Source organism: Protopterus annectens, chromosome 6.part0 (genome assembly GCF_019279795.1).
Source record: "Protopterus annectens isolate FY-2018-M chromosome 6.part0, PAN1.0, whole genome shotgun sequence".
Taxonomy (NCBI): domain Eukaryota; kingdom Metazoa; phylum Chordata; order Ceratodontiformes; family Protopteridae; genus Protopterus; species Protopterus annectens.
This window is the reverse complement of record NC_056737.1, coordinates 1941021536-1941039710: the sequence shown is the minus strand read 5'-3', so window position 1 is coordinate 1941039710 and position 18175 is coordinate 1941021536. Positions and strand designations below refer to the sequence as shown.

Below are 18175 nucleotides of genomic sequence, written 5' to 3'. Positions count from 1 at the left end.
ATGCTAGAAGTCTAAATCTCAAGATGCACTCGCTTGAAGCACTCCTCAAAATGGAGAACACTGACATTTGTGCTGTAACAAAGAACTGGTTTAAGGCAGCAGAAAGCATCCCTGTGCTACCAGGCTATAACTCATTCCACACTTTTCGGCCCCAGAACATGGACTGAAACATCAAAGGTGGTGGTGTCTCCATATTCATAAAGGATATGCACACTTCCAGACTAGTAGCCCAGCATATCTCATCTGAGATACTGCAGGTACAACTAACATTGGGTAAGGCAGCGATTCAGGTCATAGCCTGCTATAGGTCCCCAACTATGTCTCAAGTCTCTCACTCCACATTCCTAAGCACCCTGGAAACCATTAGGGTCCAACCCAACACTCATACTAGGTGACTCCAACTACTACTCCATCATCTGAGAAACCTACTCATGCACCAGTACCCTGGCCCAATGCTTCCTGGAATTCATCAATTCCAATGGCCTGGACTAGCTCATTCTTGCCTCCACTAGAGGAAGCAACATCCTTGACCTGGTTATTACTAATATGGCCAACTGTTGCTCTACACCAATAGTCAATTCCTCCCCGGTTAGATCCGACCACAGATTAATTACCATGGAAATCCACATCTCACCCACACCTCCCGCAAACATAACCACCATGAAAAACTTCTCCAAAGCTGACTTTGGGCTCCAAAAAACAGAGGTGGCTAACTTCACGGCACCCATGTCAATGGAAAATAGATGCATGACTGCCGAATCATACACCAATGCACTGTACTAACATGTACACAAATACATGGAACTAGCCATTCCCAACAGAACCAAGATGCTCTCCTCCAAAAAAGGAAGCCAATCTGGTGATCCCCTGCCATTAATAAACTCTAAAACAGAAGGAAGAAACTGTTGCAGAAAAAGGTGGAGCCCCAAGACTGGAAAAACTCCCTTATTAGCCTCAACAAAAAGTTGAGATCCCTCATCAAAGCCTCTAAAGCCAGCTATGAAGGCAGAACTGCGGCAGACACTAAAAACAACCACAAGGCCTTCTATAGTTATATTAAGAATCTCCAAAGCAATACCCAGGTTTGCTCTGAGTTACTGCACAATGGTACCTCCTATACTGAGCCAACAGATATTGCCAACATACTGACCGACAGATTCAGTGTGAACTTTGCTCCCCCCCCCCCCCCAAAAGACCAATCACAATACTGGAGGAATGCCAGGCACCCAGCATTACTGAAGCAATCACAGCCTCACTTCAGGCTTTGTCCCTACCGAATGGCGCACTGCTACAGTCATCCCTGTCCATAAAGGGGGAGCAACTACAGACTCTGGGAATTATTGCCCCATTAGCCTGATGAGTCTGATATGTAAGGCTATGAACTGCATCATCATGGACCTAATTAACAAGGATATAGGGAATCTCCAAACTCTAGATCCCAAGCAATTTGGTTTTTTGAAAGGTAAATCATGCTTGCTCAACTTGGTTGACTTCTTTGATTCAGTCACCCAGAGCTCTGGATGAGGGAAAGGCAGTTCATACAGCCTACCTCGATCTGACCAAGGCCTTTGATACCATTTCCCACTCATGAATTATTGATAAACTCACCAAACTAGGCATCACCCATATATCACTAGGTGAGTTGCAAACTGGCTCACAGACAGAACCCACAGTGTGAAAGTAGCGGACTCCAAGTCAGACTGCCGACCAGTCACAAGTGGAGTCCCTCAGGGATCAGTCCTAGGTCCTCTCCTGTTTGGCATCTACTTCTCAGACGTCCAGGCTAACACAGAGTGACTCTGGCTGACCAAGTTCGCAGATGACTGCAAGCTGGGAGTCATTATTAACTCCCCAAGTGACATAGACATCCTACAGAAAGGCCTCACTGAGACCAATGACTTGTGTTGAAACCATGGCCTTAAGCTTAATGCCAAAAAATGCGTCGTCATCCCTTTTGGGAAAAACTCAGTTCCCACTAATTACCACATCGATGGGAACCCACTGAACACTGAAGGTGTTATAAGAGATCTGGTGACACAAGTTGACAGTAACTTCTCCTTCGACCACCACATTGCCATTGTGGTCAGAAAATCCTTCTATGTGGCACATCTCATTACCAAGGGTTTTGCATCCAGAAGTAAGAGGTCATCCATCTCTCTCTACTCTTCCCTCAATAGACCAATCATCGAGTATAATGCCCATTTGGCATGTACCTCACTAGACACATGCAACAGCTGGAAAGACTGCAAAAGTACCTCACAAAGAGGATCCTAGGCCTTAAACACGTCATACATGGATAGACTCAAAAAACTCCAGCTATTCTCTGTCTTATACTGTCTACTAACAGGTGATCTCTGCTTGACTTACAAACCATGTCTGACCCAGCTCTGTTAGAAATGCTACATCTAAAGAAATCCAAATCCCTCTGCACCACATGCTCCAGAGACCTCAACCTCATTACCACAATCAACAGAACATGCTGGAGGGACAGGTTCCCTCCCCATGCTTTGCAATAGACTTCCCATACATGTCAAGCAGAGCACTTCACTGGCCCTCTTCAAGAGAACTCTTGATGAGTGGATGGGAAATAGAAAGTTCACCCCAGGGATCACTGCAGTGGCTCTACTTGATAGAGGCATTGGGAACTAACATCGGGCGGCATGATGCCAGGGCACTTCTATAGGCTAGGCGTGTAAAGGCTCCAGGTCCATTAACCTAGTACACACCTATTAACCTATTACTTCATATCCTTCAGAAAATACATATCAACACAAAACCTGTTATTCTTGCAACTTTCTAAGTTTATAAGAGCAATATTTAAAATATGCACACATTTTTAAGACAGTGTTATCTGACCCTCATATTTGGCTTTGCCCAGATTTCTTGGACTTAAGAGGTTGACAGGTACGCGGGTAAACCCTTTTTGGCGGGGGGGGGGGTTGGCAGGGGGTTGGCAGCCCAAGCATCAAGCTGCTTCTACCCTGCCAGCATTACAATTGTAGTCAAAATAGCGTAATATTTTAATAAATAAACTTTAAATAAATAATTACACTTTTCTCTTACGTGTCAGAAATATACTACTAATAATTCTAAGACGCATCCTGTGGTTTGATACACATTTTCTCAGTCAAGTTGGTCTACTGATGATGAGGAGTGAGGAACAATACATTTTTAAACAAACAAAGCATTACATATTCGTAGCTAAACTGCCTCGTTCATTCAAGGCGCGACCACATCCTACAGTACACAGCCACCGCGGGAATGTTTAAAACAAAGGGTGAAAAAAATATTTCAGCTTGGTATTAAGAAACTACACAAACAGCAGGTCAACATCTTCAGCACAAGAATGTTTGTAGCAACTTTTCGCGAGAACGCAAAGCTGTTGTTGATTGGCTTGGAGTTTTTTAGCGTATGGGAACGTGGCGTTCCATTACCAAGACGCGAGGTAGCAGATGGGGCAGTACTTATTACTACTGTTGCTGGAAAAAGTGAGGAAGAGAATACCGGTGTGTGTACCAGGATTTTAAAACCGGATGCTCCTCGAGTATATTTGTAATATGATTTTGTGTTAAACCAGATTACTGTCCCATTTATTTTAAATGCAAATTTGAAGTAATTGGATTGTGACATATTATAAAGGTAAGTCATTAATGAATTTGTTAAGAAACTTCTTGATTGCGTTATTTTCTGTACTTTCCATTCTCCTGAGTACAACTCCGCTGTAGTGAAAGAAGTTGTATTAAGTTATTTTGCGATCGGCTGTTGTTGACATATAGACATGCGTCTTTACTGGCAGTGTCATTGTGTGCTTGAATGAAAATGTAATTGCACATCTTTCCCAAAAACTTTATTTTCTTTTGTAACATTCAAATCCTTCAGAGAGACAGCCATAGTAATTTGTACATTGGTGGTATTCTTTGCAATTTTCAAATATAACAACAGTGACTGTTTACAATTCTGTATAAAAGTGCTATTCAACCACAGCATACAATAAGCTTGCATTACTGTAGTATCTTACCAAGACTGATCAAATGTGGGGTCGGTTATGCAACACAATATTCAGTTTGGAGTGTCAGTGGTAATTGCACTTTTAATGTTTCATAACCAGTATAGGAATGTAATATTAAACACAGGTGATGCTGAAGAACTAATAGTTTTACATGGATGGTGAAGCTTTTTCTGCTGGGTAATCACTGTTTGTAGCTCGCTTGCAGTTCCTGATTTTTGGCTTTTGTTGTTACAGTAAAAATCGTGATTGATTTTATTTGGGGACATTGAGGAGTCTGAAGTCTTTTAATAAAGATGTGCACTTTCACACACGTTTGTGCAAGTTCTAAATGAATAGTGCCATTACTGAAAAAAAAAAGTCTTTAGTGTTGAGTCTCAGACATGTTTTGACGTTGCTGCTGATTCCTGAGGTAGAAGTTGAGAGGCATGTTGCATGGATTTTTTTAAATCCAGTGATTATTTATAATAGCATATTTAAAGCAAATTTGCCTTGGAGGCGCTTTTATTATATGCCTCACTAGGAGGAATGTTCCTCATTTGGGGTCTTAAAAGTTCCATTTCCTCCAATTTCCCCATTGGTAGCATCTGTGTCACATTTTTTTTTTTTTTGTGATGTCTATAATAAAGATAACTGAATCATATTAATTCATCAAAAGGACTTCATAGATAGAAAGTGCCACACTTTAACCATCCTATGACCTTCCTAGATAAAGTTGTCAGAAAGTGTTCTGCATTTTGCCCATTTGTTCGACATTGTAACAGGCAGTGTTCATCATTTTGGCAGTGGGAGGTTGAGAGCTATGAGTATGACGCTTATGTCAGCTAGGGAAGTACCCTATGAAGTCATTCAGGCCTGAGTATCCCATGATAGATATTTTTGCTCCTTTTTTTAGAATTGGATTTGTCTGGTAATGGTTTGATACATTGTTTTAAATTTGTGTTTTTTTGGGGGGAATTGTAGTGAGACACCTGCTTATAAAGTAGGCACAGACCGTGTGCAAGTTTCAAAAGAAAAGAAGCAGACCCTGCTTGAATTTTAATTACAATCTCCCCCTCCCTTTCCCAAGAGTGAAAATCTGCTTTTATACAAAAACTCACAACCATGGTTACTTTTCTTTTTTTTTTTTTTTTTAATTTCTCCAAGTGTTTTGGATTTCTAATACCATGATGGGAACGGACCCTATTTCTAAGTCAATGTGTGATTTTAAAGTTCATGAAATTACTATTGTTTCAGTATGTGATGTTAGCTAGAAGTACTCCTGCAGCACCCACAGTGTGCCCAGGAATGACTTCTTCTGCAATTTGTACAGATTTACATGTATCGGTAATGTATCCAAATATGATTGTAAAATTTTTTTTTATAAGACCTGTTGCTCTTACTAATGTTGGAACTGTCTGGGTATACTTCTTCCACATTACCCTTGTTTCTGCCTGCAGATGTCATATTTTATGACTTTGTGTGTCTCTCTGTACATGAGGCACTGTAGTCACTTGGGTGTAGCAATTTCAATGATCAGTGCTACTTTTGTCTTATTTTCACGGACCACTATGTCTGGTTTTCTCGCATCTGTGTTTTGAAGAGTTGGTAATGGGTGATCCATGTGCTATAAACTTCATCATTTTCTGTAATGCTTTGTGGCTCATGTTTCCAGTGTTTTTCAGCTACTTAGTATTATGTTTGCACAGTCCCCTATGCAACAGTCTTGCCACATTATTATGCCTTTCAGTATACAGTCCTTCTGCTATTAGTATATCACAGCCAACATGCAACAAGATGTTCAGCTGTTTTCAATTCTGTTTTACAAAACCTGTATTTGTCTGTCTCTACCACATGTTCAATGGACTTTGTAAGTCAGTGTGTACATAGTCCACTATCTTGTGCTCCCAATATTAACTGTTTGTCTTTTGGTTTAAATTCACCTCTCCTTAACCATTCCTGCATTTGACCGTGATCAACATGAGGTTATTCCAAGAGTTTTCTATACTAGCAACTATATTTATGCATGTTCCACATTTTATTGCCTTTTCATCTGATCCTTCACCTTATAGTCTTTCTTTTGTTTTATAGCATATTCAGTTCCTGCCTCATTTTTATCTTCTTCTTCTTCTGGTTTGATTTCCATTCCCGCTTGACATTGATATGCTTCTGCTAAAGTAAGCAGGGAAGTCTTAGACTTATTCTCCTCATCTTTCAAAACTTTCAATATGGGTCTTGTGAGGTCAGCAGGTATATGTGCAGTCCCACGATTGGAGATCTATACATGTAATCAATTTCAAGGAGGCCTATACTTTCAGAACGGGGAATATATAGTCCTGGTATGCACTGATTTTTGTAAATCATTTGAGCATGAAGCATCTTTCTTGTTTTCCTGTCGAACATATCCAACACCTTTTGGGGCCATTGGTGGAATCACTCACTCCAAAGCTGTAAATTAGAACAGGAAGTACAGATTGGTTTATAACTTGCATTTTGTTCCTATATGTCAATGCTGTTTTCAATATTAAAGTCTTCTAAAATATTCCTTACTAAGTTTTATTTAGATTTGTTCATGTTTTATTGTTGATCTTTCATCAGTTGCCAAATATTTATGCACTCCTTCTTTCTCAAGTTCTTTAGATTTGTTCATGTTTTATTGTTGATCTTTCATCAGTTGCCAAATATTTATGCACTCCTTCTTTCTCAAGTTCTTTTATGTCACATTTCTGTCTCAAACTGATATTTTCTTGGTGCTACAAATTTCCTGCTTTTAAAGGTTGCTTTTGCACATTTATCAAGCTCAAATGCCATTCTTACATCATCTGAAAATGTTTTGACCATTGCAGTTGTGCTTTCAGTTCCACATCTGATGAACTATACAATTTTAAATCATTTACAAAAAGAAAATAAGTCTTTACACTTTGTTGTGTTCTAGGACCCAAATTGTAGCCATAAGTTAATCTGCTAAGTAGACAGCTTAATGGGTTTTAAGGGCAAGACAAAAGAGGAGTGTTGACAGTCACCCTGGAATATCCCCGTTTGCATTTAGTAATAATTTGCCCTTTGTCATGCCTTGACTGCAGAGTGATTTGTCACTGTCGCATGGTTGCTGTAATTTAATCAATCAGTGTAGAGTATATCTTTTACATTTTTAAGCATTCTTTTATTCTTCAATGTGGGATACTGTCAGATACTTTTTTGTAGTCTATACATGCCATACTTGGATCCTTCCCATTTTTACAGTTCTCCATTATGACTTTAACAGCAAGTGATCCTTTGATCCATATGACTTTCTTTTATTACCCTTTCATTGTAGTGCTGTGATTGATTGAATGAATTTTCTTCTAAATGACTCTAAACTCTGTCAGCAAGTGATCCTTTGATCCATATGACTTTCTTTTATTACCCTTTCATTGTAGTGCTGTGATTGATTGAATGAATTTTTTCTAAATGACTCTAAACTCTGTCAGCATCAATTCCAATGTATAGTTTATATGTCTTTGGAAGGCAAGCTATTGATCTATCATTTTTTTTTGGATAGCTTGCAGGTTCACTCTTAAGGGGGGAGTTTTATTTTTCCTTTTGATAACCCAGACTGGTGTTTGACCAGGGTGCGCATATAAATAGTTCTTACTCATGGTTAAATCTTCATGTAAAGATGTTGATACTTTTAACCAGAAGTTAGGTACTGCATGTGGGCCTGGAGTTTTCCAATTAGGAGCTTATCTTAACTTTGTTTCAATTTCTTTAGCCATTACTTTATCCCATTTCATGTCCTGTACCTTTGAACTTCTTATTCTTTCTTTTACTACTTCTATCCATTCAACATATTTGCTATGTTCCACAGGATCTTCATAAATATTTATATAAAATGTATCTCCTCCTTCTTTTTTTGGTGGTGTTTCAATTAATTTTGCCTTGCTACTCAATTCTGTATAACACTTTATGTTGTACTTTTCCTTTATATTTGTCTGCATATCCTTTACGTTTTTCTGCCTGTGCTGATATTTTTAGTTTGTTTGCGATAGTGCATGATAGATTCTGATCTGTTTAATACTGCACATTGGTTTTATCACATCTATGTTTCTGTGTATTTTTGTTTGATCTGTTCTCTGTTCTGTACTCCTCTTACAGTGACACTTGTCTTAATTGCTTTTTAGTTTTCTCTGTTCGATACTTCCATGATGGCTTTTGATTTCTCCCCTTCCTTTGTCTGTGCTGATATTTTTAGTTTGTTTGTGATAGTGCATGATAGATTCTGATCTGTTTAATACTGCACATTGGTTTTATCACATCTATGTTTCTGTGTATTTTTGTTTTATCTGTACTCCTCTTATAGTGACACTTGTCTTAATTGCTTTTTAGTTTTCTCTGTTCGTTGTCTTAATTGCTTTTTAGTTTTCTCTGTTTGATACTTCCATGATGGCTTTTGATTTCTCCCCTTCCTTTCTCTTACTACCCTGTATTTTTGTAGTAACACTTTTATCTGTTAATTTAGTTGCAGAGTAATATGTCCTATTTGTTTCTGTCATATTGAATGAATCTCTATGGACAGTTCTAATTACTGTGTTGATTTGATTTATCAAACTTCTAACTTTTGGGGTTTTATTGAATTTCTGTAGTCTATTTCTTATTGAATTTCTGTAGTCTATTTATTTCTTTGCTCTTAATATGTCTGTACATCTCAATTTAAATTAAGCAACTCTTCTCTTAGATCATTTTCTTCTAAACTGAGGGCGCGTTTTTTTTTGTTCTCCATTTCCTGCACGCATTCTATAAAAAGTTCCAGAGCATCTTCCTGTGCCACATTCTCTTCAGTTTCATCTTGTGTCATCTGTTGCTGTTTCATATGGGAACTTGCTGGGCTATCACTCCACATCCTTGACTGCGTCTGAGTTGTCACAGTTTCCTGTTCCTTCCCTTGCTGTGTAACTCCACCTGAACGTTTGTACTGGTTTCCTGGGGAAGATTCATGTGGCAACTGATCAGATGTTTCCTGCTCCACTGATGTCTACTTAATTTGGGTATACATTGCTGTATCCTGCTGTGATGTTATTTGAGTTTGATTTTTCTACACTAAATCCCTTCACAGGTAAATCATAATCTCAGTCTCTATTTCTTTAACTTCTCCTTTACTAATCTTATGTTTTACTTTTCCTCTTTTTTTTATTTTTTTGTAAAATTTTCCATGTCTAGGTGCCTTTCCCTGTATTTCTCTTCAAATGTCTTTGGTGCTGCTCTTTTTGTATTAGTTTTTCTTTCTCTTTTGCACAGATGTTGCAACATATCAGATCTCTCTTTCATTCCCATGTCCATATTTCTTCAGATGTCTCCTGCTTCTCCTTACGTGGGGACTCATTGTTCCATCATGATGTGATATAACCAGTGTTGGATTTTCTACACTAAATCCTTCACTTCACAAGTATTCCATAACTTCATCTTCTGATTTTATAACTTTTATTTTACTAATCTTCTGTTCTACTTTCCCTCTTTGTGATCTTATTTTCTTGTTATGAAATTTTCCGTATTTGGATGCCTTTGCCTGTATTTCTCTTCGATTATCTTTGGGACTGCCTTTTATATTGCGTAATTTCTCTTTCACCTTTCCGTAAATATCGCACCATATCAGATCTCTCTTTTTCCCATGCCCGTATTTCTTTTTTATACCTTTCAAAAGTCTCACGGTTTTGTTCTTTATGTTTTAGCACTTAGTCACTTCTTTTTCTAAACAGTCCAAGGTTTCTTGGTCTATATTATGTTTTTCACAGATCTCTTGCGTTAATGAACACAAATTTTTATTTGAAGCTTCTGACAGTTTTTTTCTTGTGGCAGTATTTTTCTTTCCTCTAATTTCTCTCAACATTTTTGTATATCTTCTGTCAGGAAATTCTGGGCTTCTTGCATAATAGTAACAATACATAATTTCTGTCTTATCCTCAATAGTACACTCTATTATCTTTATGGTTCTTTTTTGAAATACCAGTTTTTATGATTTGTGTGGACTAGAACTACCTTCTCCAACAAGGGGGGCATCCTCCACCTGGGACTGGCCTAGCCCCATTGCATGAATGTTTCCATGTCTTGCAGATTCTACACTGTCATTTTTTCCAGTCCTGGCAACAGCGCACCTACCAGGATTGGGCACTTTTTTTTATCTCGGGAAGACCCAGCTATTTTTTTTTTTTTAACCTACTTCTGTATATGTTATATACTATATAAAATATAGTCTATATATCAGTGTTGTTTTGGTAAGATTTTGTGAAATGTAGGGTCCACCTCATGAAGGTATTTAACAAGACTTCTGGATAAATTCATTTCCAGCAATGCTACTCTCCTTTGCTTGCTGACTTATCTCTCCATTCGCACCCTTGTTTTCAAATATTACCAGCCTAATTTATTATTTATTTATTTTTTTGTTTTGTTTTACATTTGTTGACCGGGAGAGTCCAACTGGATTACAAGTCCATTTTCAGTGGAGGCCCAGGGAGAAAAGCTCCAAGAGAACAATTTTTTACAAAACATAGTTTTAAGGGCAGACTTTTGACATACAATTTCCATAGAAGAGACTTTGACATGCATATTAACTAACAGGATACATTCGTTCTGTACAATATAATATTAAATTTTACAATATATTCCTATCAGAGTAAAAGCAGAAAGATGTAGAATAAGGCCCTGAGAGAGCAGATGATGCTCACTATAGTTGAGAAGGATAACAAATTGATTCACTATATGTCTTCGCCTGGTTTTAATTGAGAAGGATAAATTGATTTACAATTTGTCTTCTAATGGCTATATAGACCTGTTGGTGGCACCTGATAATGTGGCATTATGTCTGAAACAGTTTCATGTCCCTAGCAAAATCCTCAAGATTATAGGGAACAGCCTAGGCATACATACATCTCTATATTTAATGCAAGTCGTATTTAAACTTAGCACCACCTCCAATTGTCATCTACATTTTGGAATGATATGCTACAAATTATCAGGAAAAGTATTTGTTGAAACAGAGAATAAAGTGCCTTACAGGCAAATGGCTATAGTTACACTAAATTATAAAAGTCACTGACACCTTTTCTTACAAGTGTAATTTATGTCAGAAGTAATAACCTACAAGTCAAATGTCAGTTATGTATGTAGCAATTTGTAAATATTTTGTATATCCTTTAAGATTTTTTTGAAGATGCAACTGTTCCACCTCTTGTTTCTTAAATTATGTTGTTGCTCCCAATAAAAAGGCATGGTTATTTCTCATGAAACTATGAACACATCTTAACAGCTGTTTGCAGGCTTGAAGCGCTACAGAACATGGTATCTTTACAGACATACTTTATACTAGAAATGTAAATCAATTTTAATAAACTTGACAGAATCAGAAAACGTTCTTGATTTGTGTGAAATGTTGCTTGTGAAACCACTGTAGACGTATTTGAATTCTTGTTTGTGTGATATTATTATTGATGGTTACTTTATATAATGATTGTAATTATATAAAATTGTATACGTCCTGTCATATTTTTCTTTCTGCTACTTTGGCCTAGGTCATGGCTGAAAAATAGTCCTTCTTTATGGAGGTATGTGTCTGTGTGAGTGATTTTGCAAAAATGATAGTCTGGTAACCAGTTTGTTGATTCTCCACAACAATGAAAAGCAAATGCAGTCTAAATTTTGGTGACAGCCAGCTGGAGTTATTACTTGAGCTACTTTTTGACTATTTATAGCATTTCTTTCCAGAGATTTGGATACCGAAGCTGCTATGTTTTTCCGTTAGAGACTCCAGTGCATTTCATTGTTGAAGTTTGCTAGCCACTATTATTTTTTAGTACAGGGAGTTTTGTATGGTTTCTTTTGAGAGACTGAATAGGCAGCTTTTATGAAAAAATGTAAGGGAATGTGAGAGTCCCATTTTTTTTTTTTTAATTTTGAATTGCCAGCCCTTGATATGTATATTTTACAGAAGTAACACATTCCTCACCTCAAGGAGAAGTCCTGTACTCACCCCCTTAACGCAACATTACCTGTTTATAGTCTTATAGCTCTGCATTTGCTACCTAGATTTGCAGATGTATATCTGTGGAACTCTGACTTTTTGTGTTAAAATGTAATGAAACAAATTTGTATATCAGACAAGAGACTACTAAAATTGTGATGCCTACCACGAAAAGCAGACCTACAACTTCATTGAAACATTGTCAGAATTTTGTCCTTATCAGTACTTTTTGGCTTACTAGTGATAATAACAGATGTATATTAGTATAGTGTGCATGCATATGTATATTTTATTTATTTTACATGTGGACCGGGCTAGTCTAACTGGATGTATGTCCATTTTCAATAGAGGCCCGGGGAGCTAAGCTCCGCTAAACAGATAATATTAAAATGAGTACACTCAAATTTTAAGCTAAAAGGCAATTTTACATAGGAGTATGGTAATAATTTTACTTACATATACAATCGAAAAGAAAAACGAGAGACATGACTCTTACAGTAGTAATCTTGCAAAGGAAGTTTGTGATCTGCAGAGGTTCATGAGAAGGACTAAAAAAAAAAGCAAACAAACTGTAAGTATCTTACAGATCATTATCATTGAGGCTAAAGATGTGATAAGTGAGTACAGTGGACAAAAGGAGGCAGTGAATTATTAGTCTGGATAAGTATATGGGCATAGCCAGTGAGTTTTAAGGTATTATTTGAGTCGCTTTTTGAAGAGTTGTCGAAGTGAGGGATGTAAGTACAGTAGGAAGAAGGTTCCAGGCTTTCCCCACGGTGTTTGAGAACAGTGAATCCCCTGACTTATTATTGGATTTGTGCATAGATACTAGTAGATTGTTTGTAGAGTTGTAAGATTTTTGTAGGGAATGATAAGGCTAGTGAGAGTTGGGGTATTACTAGGATGATAGAGGGACTTGTGGGTGATAGTAAGTTGATGTATTAGAAGTTGATTGGGTAGCTCCAGCCATCCTAGCTGTTTAAGGTTATGAGAATGGTGGGTTCTAGAAGGGGTGCTAGTGGCAATGCTGTTGTAGGCACTTGCCAGTTTGTTGAGGTTATTTTTGGATAGATTAGTATAGATGGGTGAGGCATAGAGGAGGGTGGAAATGAGATGGGTTTGGGCAATAGTAGTTCTGGCTAGAGGAGTAAAGAAAGGTTTAATTTTGTAAAGAGAGCCGAGTTTTCTGTTGACTGCTTTTATAGTGGTGTTAATGTGAGTGTCAAAGTTAAGGTTGTGGTCAATGGTTATTCCCAAGAGTTTAGTTGTTGGGTCAGGTGATATGACACTGCCATTATTAGATGTAACTGTGAATTTTATTGTGGAAGATTTTTGTGTAGGAGTAAAGAGCAGTAATTTAGTTTTTTGGGATTCAGGAGAAGGCAGTGACGTTGGAACCAGTTTTCAACAATATTAAACACACTTTGGGTGAGGGATTAGAGTTCAGATGAGGTAGTGGCAGAACATAATAAAGTAGAATCATCAGCATATTGTATGCAGGTCGCTTGAGGAATTGCTGTCATTAGATCATTGATGAAAATTGCGAATAGAAGAGGGCCTAGAATAGAGCCTTGAGGGACACCAAGGGAAATAGGGAGATGCTTAGAAAGAATATTGTCCCAGAGCACAGCCTGCTGCCTATTGTCTAGGTAGGACTTGAACAACTGTAATGCCTGTGTGTCAAGTGAGAAGGATTCAAGTATATTTAAAAGAAGCTAATGATTAACCATATCAAAGGCTTTTGAGAGGTCAAAGAGTGCAGAGGATAAAGTATTATTGTTACGGTATTTGTTGATGCAGTCACTAAAGGATAGGAGGGCAGTGGTAGTGCTATGGAATGGCCTAAAACCATGTTGGCAGTCAGCAAGTAAGTTGTTTTGGAGTAGGTGATCAAGAAGTTAGCGGTGGATACATTTTTCCACGATATTTGCTAAAGGAGAAAGTAAGGCTATTGGGCAAAAGTTTGAAAGTTCAGTTGAGTTGCCGCCTTTGTGAAGTGGGATCATATGGGAGGTTTTCCAGAGGGTTGGGATAGTTCCTTCCTTAATGGTTCTATTTATTAGGATAGAGATTGGATAGGCTAGTGCCTTTGCTGAGCAGCAGCAGATATTCTGCTGGGAGACCATCAGCGGAGGGATTGCATGGCTTGAGTTTTTGAAGAAGGGAGCAGATGAGGGATGTAGGAACTGGTTGTAAATGGAATGCAGGAGCTAAGGTATTAGTGTTGGGCGGTAAGTTTGTGTAGGCAGGAGGTAGGGAGTTGGCTAGAGATTGGATAGCATCAGTAAAGAAGGTATTAAAGGCATCTGCTATATGCTTGGGATTATCGCTAGGAGTGTCTGATGGGGTAGACGTTTTAGAGTGCGCTGGACGTAGAAGTCTATTAATACCTAACCAGAACTTTTGTGGTTTGTGTTGGTGAGATTGTTGAAGGTGAAAGTAAAAGTGGTTTTTTTTATCGAGAAGTATTGATTTTTTAGTGGCATTTCTTAGCTGTCTAAATATCTGATCTATAAAGTTTTTTGTAGTTCTGCATTTAGCCCAGCTTTTATTTCGAGTTAGGATCTTTTGCATAGTCTCTTTAGTGAGCCAAGGTGCAGGTTTATTTCTAATTCTAATAGAGCAAGTAGGGGCATGATAGTTCAGTATTTGCAAGAATTTGGAGGTGAAGCAGGACACTGCTTCCTCGAGTTGGAGATATTTTAGGGGTGACCAGTCACAAGCCTCAAGTTCTGTTTGGAAGTTTTCTGGGTTAAACTTTCTGTTGGACCAAGAAGTTTTGCAACTGGTAGGGTTGGGAATATTGATCATATGCCTGATGATATAAGTGAGTGAGTGGTCACTGATGTCGTCAGGAAGGATTCCTTCTTTATATATGAGGGGTGACTGTTTATTAGGATCCGGTCTAAGGTGCTTTCTTTGTTATTAGGTTTATTGATCCTGGTAGGGGTGGTAATGGTTTGGGAGAAGCCATATAGGTTTATATGGGAAGTTGGCTTGGCAGAGGTACAGCTATTCCAGTCTATATTGAAGTCGCCCAGCACTATGGTTTCCTTGTGGGTAGTAAGTAGAGAGCCAGCCAAGAATATTTTCAAGGGAGTTGATATTACCAGGGGGAAGGTAAAAGCATATAATATAGATAGCTTTGATTTGGAAATATTGATCTGAAGTTTTGTGATCAGAATGTGTGTTCCCAAGTGAAGGTAATTGTGCATCAAATGGAGTTAGTTGTAGGCCGGATTTATATAATATTGCCACCCCACCACCCTTTTTTGTTTTGCGGTCTGCCCTCAAAATATTATAACCAGGTGGGGTTATTTCATTATCCTGGGTAGCAGGTTTAAACCTGTATATGTGTTGTGTTTTATTATGGAGTCTGAACAGAAGTTGTGTACCATTCCTTACTTTAAAATGGATGCTAGTAATTCTACAAAGTCTCCCACTTTATGTAATCAAAAGCTGAAGTGGGGTAAATTGCAGCAGAAGTAACAAGAATTTGAAACCTCCTCCAAAAATGTTATAAATTTGTTGGGGAGGGTGGTCAAAGTAAAATTGTTCATATTTCATATCTATTGCCGTGCATTGTTTTTGTAATATTGGAAGGCAAACCAAACTTACATTTTTATTATTCCTTGGAAATATAATAAAGAAACTTTAGTTTAGTTTTTAGTTGTTTTTTTAGAAAGAGAGAGACTGGCATTTTCAGCTTATCTTTTTCATGCTGCTCAAAAGCCCATCAAGACGAACAGCACTATCTTTAGTTACAATCTCAGCTGACAATGCCCGTAGGTCTGAAATTGAAATTCATTACCATTGCCAGACTGCACTTCATTTGGCGAACCAGAAATGGGGTGCACATATTGTTTCATAGTACTTTGCAATAAACAACCTGAACTCAATGAAGAGCCAATTTTTTCCCAAAAAACACTGGGAATATTGAATAAAGGATCTGTAGCCATAAATAAAGTCAACCACAAACAAAAAACAAACACAATAAAAGAAACTGCATTAAACCACACAACAGGCTTTAGGTTTAATCTTCTCTAGCGCCTCGGTCAAGACCTTCAAGAAATAACAAATATCACAAGACCTTCAAGGAGTAACAAATAGCATCTGAAAAACAATCTAAATAACTAAAACAATTCAAGCGGATATTCCCAATTAACTTCACAATTCAATCCCCCTGGTGTTTAAAGTATTATTTTTCAAAAGAGGCAAATTCAATCCATCCAATAGCTTATTGTGTTTTATCTGATTGGCCTGAGGGTTTCACTTTAGAAAAGCCTTTCATCCTGCTTGTATAAAAACCCTGTGCAGATGTGGGTCCCAGTGCTTGCATATAAGCAAACCTCTCCGGTTTAAAATCCTGTATAGGAAATGCTGTCCATAATCTCCCCTGTTCACAGCTACTCAAAGAGCTGCCAGTTTGTGCAGAGGGTGGTAGTACTGCAGGTCATCGAAATAGTGTATTACTAAACACTCTGTTTGACCTTTAAGTGACTCCCTTACTCCTTCCCATCTAGAAATTGTGTTTCCTTGCCTTACCTAGCATAGGGTAAATTCAAACCATTTGTATCTAGACTGTTTGGTATCACTGTGCTCTTAAATCAGTCATCTTGCATTAAGGGGCCTCCCTGTACCTTGTGGCAGAAGTTTGTAGCTCAGGAACTTTCTGAATTGGGGATTGCTAGAGAAAGGCTCAGTTTGGGGGTTTCCCATTGGTAGTTGTGTTTAAAACTGTTTAAATTTGCCTGCATACAAGCCTTGCGTTTGTGTAGGTTCATGCACAGTTTACCAGAGCTGCTCAGTGTTTGGAAACTTTAGCCAGAAGTTTGAAGTGCATCAGCACTGAAATCTAAGGCAAACACTGAAAAAAACAGAAAAGTAAGTATATTTTAGGCCAGCACTGCACTTTAACTGCATTTAATTGAATTACTGCTTCATTTTTACTGTTTGTGACTATAAGTCCAGCTAGCCCACTTCCTTCCCAAATTCCACATTCAGAAAAATCCTGTCACAATGGATGGGCAGTTTCCCATCATTTCTCCTGCCAGCTTGATTTGATATGGGCATCTTGAGGCAATGTAGCAATTGCCTCTAGTATACTGACAACCATTTACTTCTAAAGCAAACTATGTGAAAGATGCAAGTTGTTGTTGTTTGTCTTTTGGCTTTTCCCGGTTAGGGGTCGCCACTGCGGAACTCCGGTCCACTAATGATTGGCAGATTTTTTATGAACGCCAAGGTGCCAGCTCGACGTCCAACCTTCAGTGAAGGCACGCCCATTTACGCATGTCTTTCGAACGCCCACCCAACCGTGGGGAGGACATGCAAACTCCACACAGCAAGCACTCCCCGCAATCCAGCCGAGAATCGAATGGGAGAACCTCTTGCTGTGAGACAACAACGCTACCGCTGCACCACCGCGGATGTTATGTGAGAGATGCACGTACACTGTGGTATTTGGGTCAATTCTCTCATGTAAACAAACTAGACATCACACATGCTTCACCTCTCATGCAGACCTCCCCTCTCACACAAAATAAGGTCACAGTACATAAACCCACATATGTGGAGGTACTCACTAACAGAAGAGAGACCTCCCAAATACGCACCATCCACACTCGCTAATAAGCAAAAAGAAACCACACACACACTCGCACACTCGTGTCTTAAGCCCTCAAGGCAAACATATGTCTTGGTGATATGTGATTCCATAGTAAGACACACACAAATGTCCTCCTCACCAGACTGGACAAGGAGAAGGTCATGGTCAGCTGCCTGTCACGTGCCAGGATCCGACAAATCAAACACAAATCAAACATGCACTGAAGTCACTTAAAAAGTACACTAATGACTCTTGTCATAGTCAGTCTTGGAGTGAATAACCTGAGACGTACCTCTCTGGACTAGATGGAGAGACATGACAAATCTCATTGATTTGTGTCCCAGACAGGTATGTCCATAGCCGTAGGCAGTATCCTACCCTCATCCAGGATGATGCCACAATGTAAACAAAAAATGATTGACTTCAACAATTGTCTCCACTTCTGGTGTCAGTCCAGGGGGATCCAGTATCTGGCAGCCTATGAGGATATGGTAAACAGACCTTGCTGCTTTGCTAGAGATGGTCTGCACCTGTCCCCCAGGCTTTCTGATACTGGCAAAGGCCCTTGCCTTCCCCGTAGTGCCCATTTTAG

At 38.5% G+C, this 18175-nt stretch overlaps 1 protein-coding gene across 3 annotated transcripts in view; it reads left to right on the top strand.

Annotated features, from left to right (window-relative positions):
• The first annotated feature begins 3348 nt into the window (after positions 1-3348).
• Positions 3349-18175, top strand: part of DNAJC10 (DnaJ heat shock protein family (Hsp40) member C10) — a 646899-nt gene continuing 632072 nt past the window's right edge. For all 3 annotated transcript variants that reach the window (XM_044075252.1, XM_044075253.1, XM_044075251.1), the window contains exon 1: positions 3349-3639. The gene's annotated coding sequence lies outside the window, so the exon portion shown is untranslated. The remainder of the gene's footprint in view (positions 3640-18175) is intronic.